General features: G+C 40.4%; 1 protein-coding gene across 2 annotated transcripts in view; it reads right to left on the reverse strand.

The window, feature by feature from the left end:
- The window catches only part of spsb4a (splA/ryanodine receptor domain and SOCS box containing 4a), a 41,497-nt gene extending 33,685 nt beyond the window's left edge, over positions 1–7,812 (reverse strand). For both annotated transcript variants that reach the window (XM_057335192.1, XM_057335193.1), the window contains exon 1: positions 7,435–7,812. The gene's annotated coding sequence lies outside the window, so the exon portion shown is untranslated. The remainder of the gene's footprint in view (positions 1–7,434) is intronic.
- Positions 7,813–8,526: the final 714 nt, after the last annotated feature.

An 8,526-nucleotide genomic window follows, 5' to 3' on the forward strand; every position in this document is an offset into this window, starting at 1 on the left:
GTAAAGCATGAGCCCACTGCAGGCAGTACGTAGGTCATGACACAGACAGCCGTCTAGCCACATATTCAACACCTCCTCCCCCATCCACCTGCACAGTCCTAATTAAACAGACCTGATCCGTGGAGATACACTTCTGCCAAACACAGAAACACAAAAGACTAGACAACAGGCATCTGTTGTAGGAGACTAAGCTGTTTTTCTGATCTGAACACTCTGAAACAGAGAGGAGCCAATGGCCACAGCCAGGGCCGGCCCGTGGCATAGGCGACATACAGTATGTCGCCGACATACTGTAGGCGACATACTGTACATACTGTTGCCTAGGGCGCAAAATGACCAGAGGGGCACCAGACGAGAGCGCAAAAACGTGACATGTGAACAGCTTCTTGCATCATGACGCGATTGTGATTAACTATGATTGAAAATCTCAACGCATTAATTATGCATGTGTAACGGAGATCAGCTAGTGTGGTCTTTGCAGGTAAACTTCACTCACCGAGTTCAAGAAATGTCCACATTTTACCTTGTGGTAAAGCGCCTGTTTCCCATACAGAACTTATTGCCTGTTTTAAGTTCGAATCCCACTCGGAGTAGCTTATTTGGAACCATTTTACTGGCAACAAAACACTGCTGTTTTTGACTGCTTTCAACTAAGTGAACTGCAAAAAGTGTTTATCGGCACTGTGACTAGGTTATGCTATTTATGGTGTTTAGCGGTGTTTCATGCATTCTGAGTTATTTACGATGTTAAACGTGTTGTCATCTTATGCTTGACATGGTCAACTTGTCACAAAACGAGTTGGACGTATGGCGTAGTATTTCTGTGCTCGATACACTCCCCCAGCATTCGTAAGGTTTCGGAAAGTTTTTTTCAAACATGAAAATCCGTTTCGTAACAATTTTTCTTAGTCCCTTATTGGACAATTCTCCCAGAAAAGCACGCGGCACGCCCACGCTTCAACCAAGGACAGCAGGAGAAGAAGCATGTGCACAAGTCACTTTCACTTGCGTGCAGGAGAGAGTGAGAGCACTACGTTCGCGAAGTTCAGCTGTATTTGTTTGTTCACTGCATTTGGGTGATGAATGTTATATAAACGGTGGATATAACACTGGATTTGGAGATCGTTTGAATCTGATAGATGGAACGGTGGTCCCAGCGATAAAAGATGCCGGACATGAACCGCATGCGGTAAGTGAAACTGATGTCCCTCCCACACGCGTTGTATGTTTTCGGAAATAATCGTACAGCTGTATCTGTCTTTTATAAATGTGATCAAACTAAAGACTCTACAGATATTTGAAGGGTGCGATACTAATCTGTAAGTACTCAAGACTAACATGAGATATGCAGAAACTGTCTGAGATACAGCCGCTTTAAGAAAATCCAAAACAATACAATAAGCTTTTTTATGTTTGGGCACATGGGTATTATGTCTGCACGTGTGAATTATGTGTCGGGTGAGATGGGTTCTGAGGTGACACGTAATCTTATGAATTTAGCAATCACTCGTGGAGATTGTCACCTAAAAGTGAAACTGTACAATGTGAACAGAACCTAGACAAGGTAAATGCAAACCACATGGCAATTTTGCTTTCAGTTAGACATTAGAGGTCTGTTTACACTGTACACACCACTACTGGTGACAGCAAAAACTCCTCATACATGCAGTCTTGTCAGGGCATGTGTCACAACACTTCTAAATGTATTCACCCCAGAATAAGGTTTACCCGCATCACTTGCCAAATAGTTAAGAGCATTTAAATATTAAAAGGAACATTTTCATACGTAAAAAGAAAGGATGTCGGTGTCATTGTAAAACCTTCTGTGCGTTCCAAATGGGAATTTTTCGCCCTCCGACGGGCACTTTAGAGTAAAAACAATCATGGCCGCCATATTAAAGGTTTATTCCAAACCGAAGTGCCCATAACTGGCCACTTCAAAGGACCCTTCAGAATGAAGGATTTGGAAAGGTACTGATGGACATTTCACGTCCCCATGATTCTTTGTGGGGAAAATTTGCGCAAATTTATGGACAAAGGATGATGACGCAGAAGGACACTTCAAGAAACAGTTGTTTGGTCCCCTACACCCTTCAACCTTTGAAGATCTCACTCCGGAGGTTTAACACTTTGAAGGGCTTAGGGCATAGGGATGAGCCCTTCGAAATGGAATGCAGGGCTTGTATGTCCAGATTCGCTGTTTTTCAGGAAATGGAAAAACAATTAAGAATTTAATTAATTTAATACTGATTAAATACGGTGATGTAAACATTACATTACTTTACATTTATTCATTTGGCAGACTCTTATCCAAAGCGACTTACAAGTAGGAGAGCATATAAACATTTTGTCAACATGCTAAACAGTACCGTTAGTTTACAAGGCCATGCTACTAGGAGGATTAAAGCTGGAGTAAGCAAAGGAGAGAATGAACAATGAACAAAAGTTGCTGATTCCTTAGTTCATGCATGTACACTAATGTTATTGGCAGTATCGAACCCTCAGGGCCCTCTAGGCCCTCTGTGATGACCTAAACTATCGTAAAAATTAATCTATAAAAAAAAGCTCAATTCAAGCGGCACTGACAGTACAGTAAATCAATGAGAGAGATTAATTTTGAGTGACAGTAAAACTGACCAATCATATCATCTTTCTAAACGGGCGCACTTTGTTTTTTGCTAATTTTCTGCCATCTGGGGGGTTGTTCACCAGCAGTCTCGTAAAACAGAAGGAGCACGCGAAGTTGATTCGCCAACCACCAAATTTCAAAAGAAGAAATGCGGAAAACGTCACCTAAAACAGCATGTAGTTGAACTTTGTTGTCAAGTCTCGGAAAAAAAGAGAAAAGCTGATAAACATTGTTCAAAACAACAGGAGGAAGACTTTGTTATCAAGTAATTTTGATCATCAAATTTTAAGTTATTTATGATTTATTAGGCCACCTTGTCTCAATTCATTCTGGTTGCTGATGTGCACATTTGTTTATGTTGCTTAGCTTTATTTGAGACGAGTGATTTTGACTGTGGTCTTAAATGTAACATTGTGCATATTTGTTGTTATTGTGCATACACAGTGACATTTTATCAGATAAATGGTAAATTTACTATGGTCAGTTCCATAAGTTTAGTTCACTGTAACGTTACCGTGTATCATGTGATAAGTGTGATATTCTGTGGTAAGTGTGTGTGTGTTGGAGGGGGGTAGTGGCTAACAACCAGCTGCTACCTCAGAATCTAGTTTGAGCTATTAGTGTAGCCCAGTAGTATACCCCACAGGGGCCAAAAGAGCGCTTTAGTACATTCACAGTTTATGAAGTGACATGATGTAACAGCGGTTTCTGCTTAGTCAAAATATTCACGTATATTGCGCTGCCCACGGGGAAGCTTATACAGCGACAGTATTTACGACACTGATAACAGACAACTGCGCTTATCAACCATATGGGGGAACCATAAGCAAAAGTTATCTAGTGTTGCTTTAATGCATTAGCTAACATGACCTAACAATAAAAATACTTCCGAACATTTATTAATCTTGATTCATGTTAATTTCAGCATTTACTAATACATTTAACACAAGTTGTTCTGTTTAAATTAATAAATGCACAACAAACTACCATGAACAATCATACTGGCATTAACTAACATTAAAGGTGCAGTTTGTAAAAACCACCGCTAGAGGGCGCACAATCAAAATAACACAATGCCGTAGCTTGATGACGCTGTGAAGGAGCGTGGAATGATGGGATCTGTTGTCTTCAACTCCACCGCTGATGGCCATCAATCAGACGGGAACGAGAAATCATGTTAGCAGATGAGGTAAAGTATTTATTGTTGCGAATAATTATGGTCCATAAATAAGTGACTGCTCGAAACAAGTTAGTGGCTTGCTAGACACTACTTCCGCATTTGTCCACGACACTGTTGTCATGCAGTTTCTACGTCAGTAAAGGCGGTAACAAAGGGTATATGACGCCATTGACAGGCGACAGCACAGTCCCGTGTCACTGTTTAGAATGGCGATTTTCTCACGATTTACAAGTAGTTGGAAATATTTGAGATATTTTAAGTACTCAGCTGAACAAAATATATACAGTAACACTAGCTTAGTGTTTTTGGGATATTTTACTCCAAAACTGTTACAAACGGCACCTTTACGAAAGGTGTTAGATTTATGTTAAATTAACAAAAATTGCTAGTTCATGTTAGCTAATGCTTTTACTAATGATAACAAATACAACCTTATTGTAAAGTGTTGCCAAGTTACAAAACATCCAAACCTGAAAATATACAACTGATGTTTAATAAATATGACGGTTTTGCCTGTACTACTTTTCAAACTGTTGTAAAAAGCCCCCAGACCTTCCATTTTCCTGTGCGTAACAAAACAAGCCCATCTTATGAACTATCACAAAATTACTCAGTTAAATAACCTACCAGGGATGCTGAGGATCTCTTTATCACCAGAAAAGCTACAAAAAAATCCCGTTTGAAACAGAGACATGCTAAATCTGACTTTCATTATAACATGACAAATTTCCACATTAAAGGGACAGGTCATCAAAAAAAATTCTGTCATCATTTACTCACCCTCAAGATGTTCCAAATCTGTATAGATTTCTTTGTTCTGATGAAGACGGAGAAAGATATTTGGAAGAATGGCTGTGACCAAACATTTCTTGGCCACCATTGACTACCATAGCAGGAAAAATTACAATGGTAGTCAAAAGTGCCCCAGAACGGTTTGCTACATTCTTTAAAATATCTTCTTTTGTGTTTAACAGAACAAAGAAATGTATAAAGATTTTTTTCCTACTAGTCAATGGTGGCCAAGAACTGTTTGGTTACAAGCTTTTAAATATCTTTCTCTGTGTTCATCAGAACAAAGAAATTTATACAGATTTGGAACAACTTGAGGGCGAGTAAATGATGACAGAATTTTCATTTTTGGGTGAACTGTTCCTTGAAGCCCTTTCAAAAATCTCCCCATTTAATTTCCATTGCCAAGAAGCTCAGAAGCCTTCCAGCTCTGCAGTAAGACTATTAGATACTAGCTATAAGCAGAAAGAGTGTAAACATAAGACAGCCATTGAAGGCCAGGCCTTCTGACAGCCCAAAAGCCATTCATCACCACGACTGAAGTGTCCACCCCCATCGCAAAACCAGTAATCACACACACACTGCCTTGTGGCAGATGTGCGATCCCACCTCCTGTCCTTTCAGCAGCGCATACACACACACACACACACACAAATCCTTCTGGCTCTCATCCAATGGCCCTCTCCAAAGGAGGGACACTGAATGGGTTAGGCAAATGGTTGTGTAGCTCTTCACGCGGTTAACAGCTGAGTTCGAAACTCTCCCAGTAGAGCCTCTCTCTACAGAGCAGCTCCAGTCAGCTCTTTCCAGTCCAATGCTCTCAGACAACACACTCAGTGATTAAAACAGTCCCACTGCCCTCCACATCACACACACTGTGTCCATGACCCACACCACTCGGAACACACTTGAGCAAAAAATCACTTATAAAAAAAGTCATATGCTATAACTTGCAACTAGTACTATAGTATTTTTGTTCATATACCACGATAACACCATTTAAATAAATAGTATGGGATATAAATATGGTCATCTTACAATCCTAGTGTTAAAGTAGCCAAGGGGGGCACCTGGAATATTACCATATGTTACCATGTTTATATTATAGTATTTCCCTATGCAAACACTATGATGAATGAATATGACACTCATTCAGTCCTACAAAGTTGCTCACTGTTACCATTTGTGACCCTGTCTGTGAAATCCAGGCTAAAGTCTCATAATCAAATGTTGAAATAATGAGCATCAAAGTTTGATTTCAATCATTCATTTCATTATGATTTCAATTTTTGACATGGCATTACACAGCCAATATGAAAGATATCAAGGTTATATTTTCACAGAATGTTCTTTACATTAAGTAGGATTATTTTATTTAGAAATAAATCACATAAAATGACTTTAGCTGGGTTTTCACAAGTAGGGTTGTGTTTCTTCTTGGTACCATGTTTTTACCATGCTTAACTATGTTACATTAACACAATACACATGTGTGCATGATTGTATTGTTTTAATACCATTGTATACTATAGTGGTCAATTGAGATGATGTAACACACAAAGTACTATTACATTACTGATGTCTTAAAGGGATAGGTCACCCAAAAATGAAAATTCCGTCATGAGATCCTCACCCTCAAGTTGTTTTCAATCTGTGTACATTTCTTTATTCTGTTGAACACAAAGAAACACATTTGGAAGAATGTTAGCAACTGAGATTTCTGGGGCACCATTGACTACCATTAAAATGGTTGTCAAAGGTGGCCCAGAACTGTTTGTTTCCCTAAATTCTTCAAAATAATTCATTTTGTGTTCAACACAACAAAAAACAATACAATAATTATTTCTACTATGGTAGTCAATGGGGCTCCAAAAATCTCAGCTGCTAACATTCTTCCAAATATCTATCTTTGTGTTCAATCAAACAAAGAAATGTATACAAGTTTGGAACAACTTGAGGGTGAGTAATTCATGGCAGAATTTTCATTTTGGGGTGAACTATCCCTTTAACTGTACCATAGAGCCCCTACAAGTCTTCATTGAAAGGGATGCCCACTCTGCACAAAAAAAAAAGAAACACACACACACTGTGTTTCCATAAATACTCCACCCCTGGAAACACACGGCCACACACGCCTATACAGACACATGCAAATCCATAAGCCCCACACGTACACAAGCAGGAGTGACACAATGAAAAGCATTCAAATCTTTCCCCCGTGTTAAGAGTCGCCTCACACCGTTGAACCTTTCCTCTGAAAACAACAAGTAAGAGAAGGAAAAGAAAGACAAATCATAGCCACAGCATGTAAAAGAGAGGACAGACTCCAACCGTCACCCCTCTCCACTAATCACCTTATCTGATCACACATGGCAGCTGAGAAAACATGAGCCGCAGATTCAGGTGAAAATATATCATTCTCCAAGCCGCCACACACTCACATTGAGTTTCTATAACCTCACTGCACCCCGCAGCGCTCCCTTTTGAGCTCAGAAAGTACTGAATGCATGGAAATCCCAGTTTCAAATACATCACAGGAGCCAACATGCTTCAGCATGGTTGTAACATCCAACACAAAGAGACGGCATCCTTGCCAGGGTGGATCACACCTCTAATAGAGCCATTAAAAGCTACAGGACAACACATGCCGAGAGAAATGAATGCAAATCAGGTAACCCATACGGCCGAAAGAAGAGAAGAACTAAAAGATCCCACAGTAGTTTCTTTGTGGAATGAAGAGGTAGTCCCACTCACAAACGCATGTAAACACACAAGACTTGAGAGTGCCACATCAAGTTCTTCGGCACGCTCGGAACACAAACACAAGGGTGCTTACACGGACGCGGTCGTGAAGGTCTTCCTTGTCGAACTCCTGTAGTCTGTTGGAAAAAATCAGTAGACTCCTCTTTGTGAGGAGCGCACGCTACTTCTTTTTTCTCTTTTCTCGCCCTCTCCCTGCTGAGGAAGGAGAAAAGAGGCTTTTCCCCAGAGATGTAACCCCCCACCCCCTCCCTGAGGTTAATCCCTGCCGTGGCTGAACCTCCGTCCCACTCCACGCTCCGGTCCCCCGTCACACGGCCCCTAAAGTCCTCGCGCGCTCCCGGCTCCGCAGCCCACGGACTGAGGGAGGAAGAGAGGAATGGAGAGAGTGAAAGAGGCGAGACGGTTGTGCGAACGGCAGCGTGGGAGCCGACTCATGATGAAAAGTGATCTGCTGAGCTCATCAGAGAGAGAGAGAGAGAGAGAGAGAGAGAGAGAGAGAGAGAGAGAGAGAGAGAGAGAGAGAGAGAGAAAAACAGGCCACGCCCCTAACCCCACCCCCAACTCATGCATTCTCCACCCCACAGTCATTCGCGCTTTCCTCTCAGCCAATCAGACGAGAGCTACTCAGAAACACACACTGCGAGTCTCCAGCCTGTTCTGTTTTGAAAGATAATCTGACTCTAGCTGGAGTGTCAACAACACTGCGCTGTTTGTATGACTAAACGAAATGAAATATTCAGTCCTAACAAACTGAAGCAAACAACATTTTTTCATACTCTTTTTGGCCTTTTAAAAATATATATTCTAGATAATTAAACTGTCTTCAATTTTTCTATTCACTTTTCTCAACAAAAAATGCATTCAAAAAATAATTTTCTTTGAAACTAAATTGGATTTAGCTTATTAGCATTAGCTTATTTGCAGTGATTTAGCGGTCGATTTACATAAATCAATTATGCCAATTAGGGCTGTCGATTATGACAAAAAACATAATCACGGTTATTTTGGCCAATATTGAGATCCCGATTATTTAACACGATTACTCATTAACTTTTAAAACAACATAGAAAATAAATAACTTGCTTTTAAACTGTGAATTCAATTGAAAAATAAATGTAAAGAAATAGCACAGCTGAACAACTGTAAAGGAAGGGGGTGCGCTGTG

This window comes from Triplophysa rosa, linkage group LG5 (assembly GCF_024868665.1).
Source record: "Triplophysa rosa linkage group LG5, Trosa_1v2, whole genome shotgun sequence".
NCBI classification, from domain to species: domain Eukaryota; kingdom Metazoa; phylum Chordata; class Actinopteri; order Cypriniformes; family Nemacheilidae; genus Triplophysa; species Triplophysa rosa.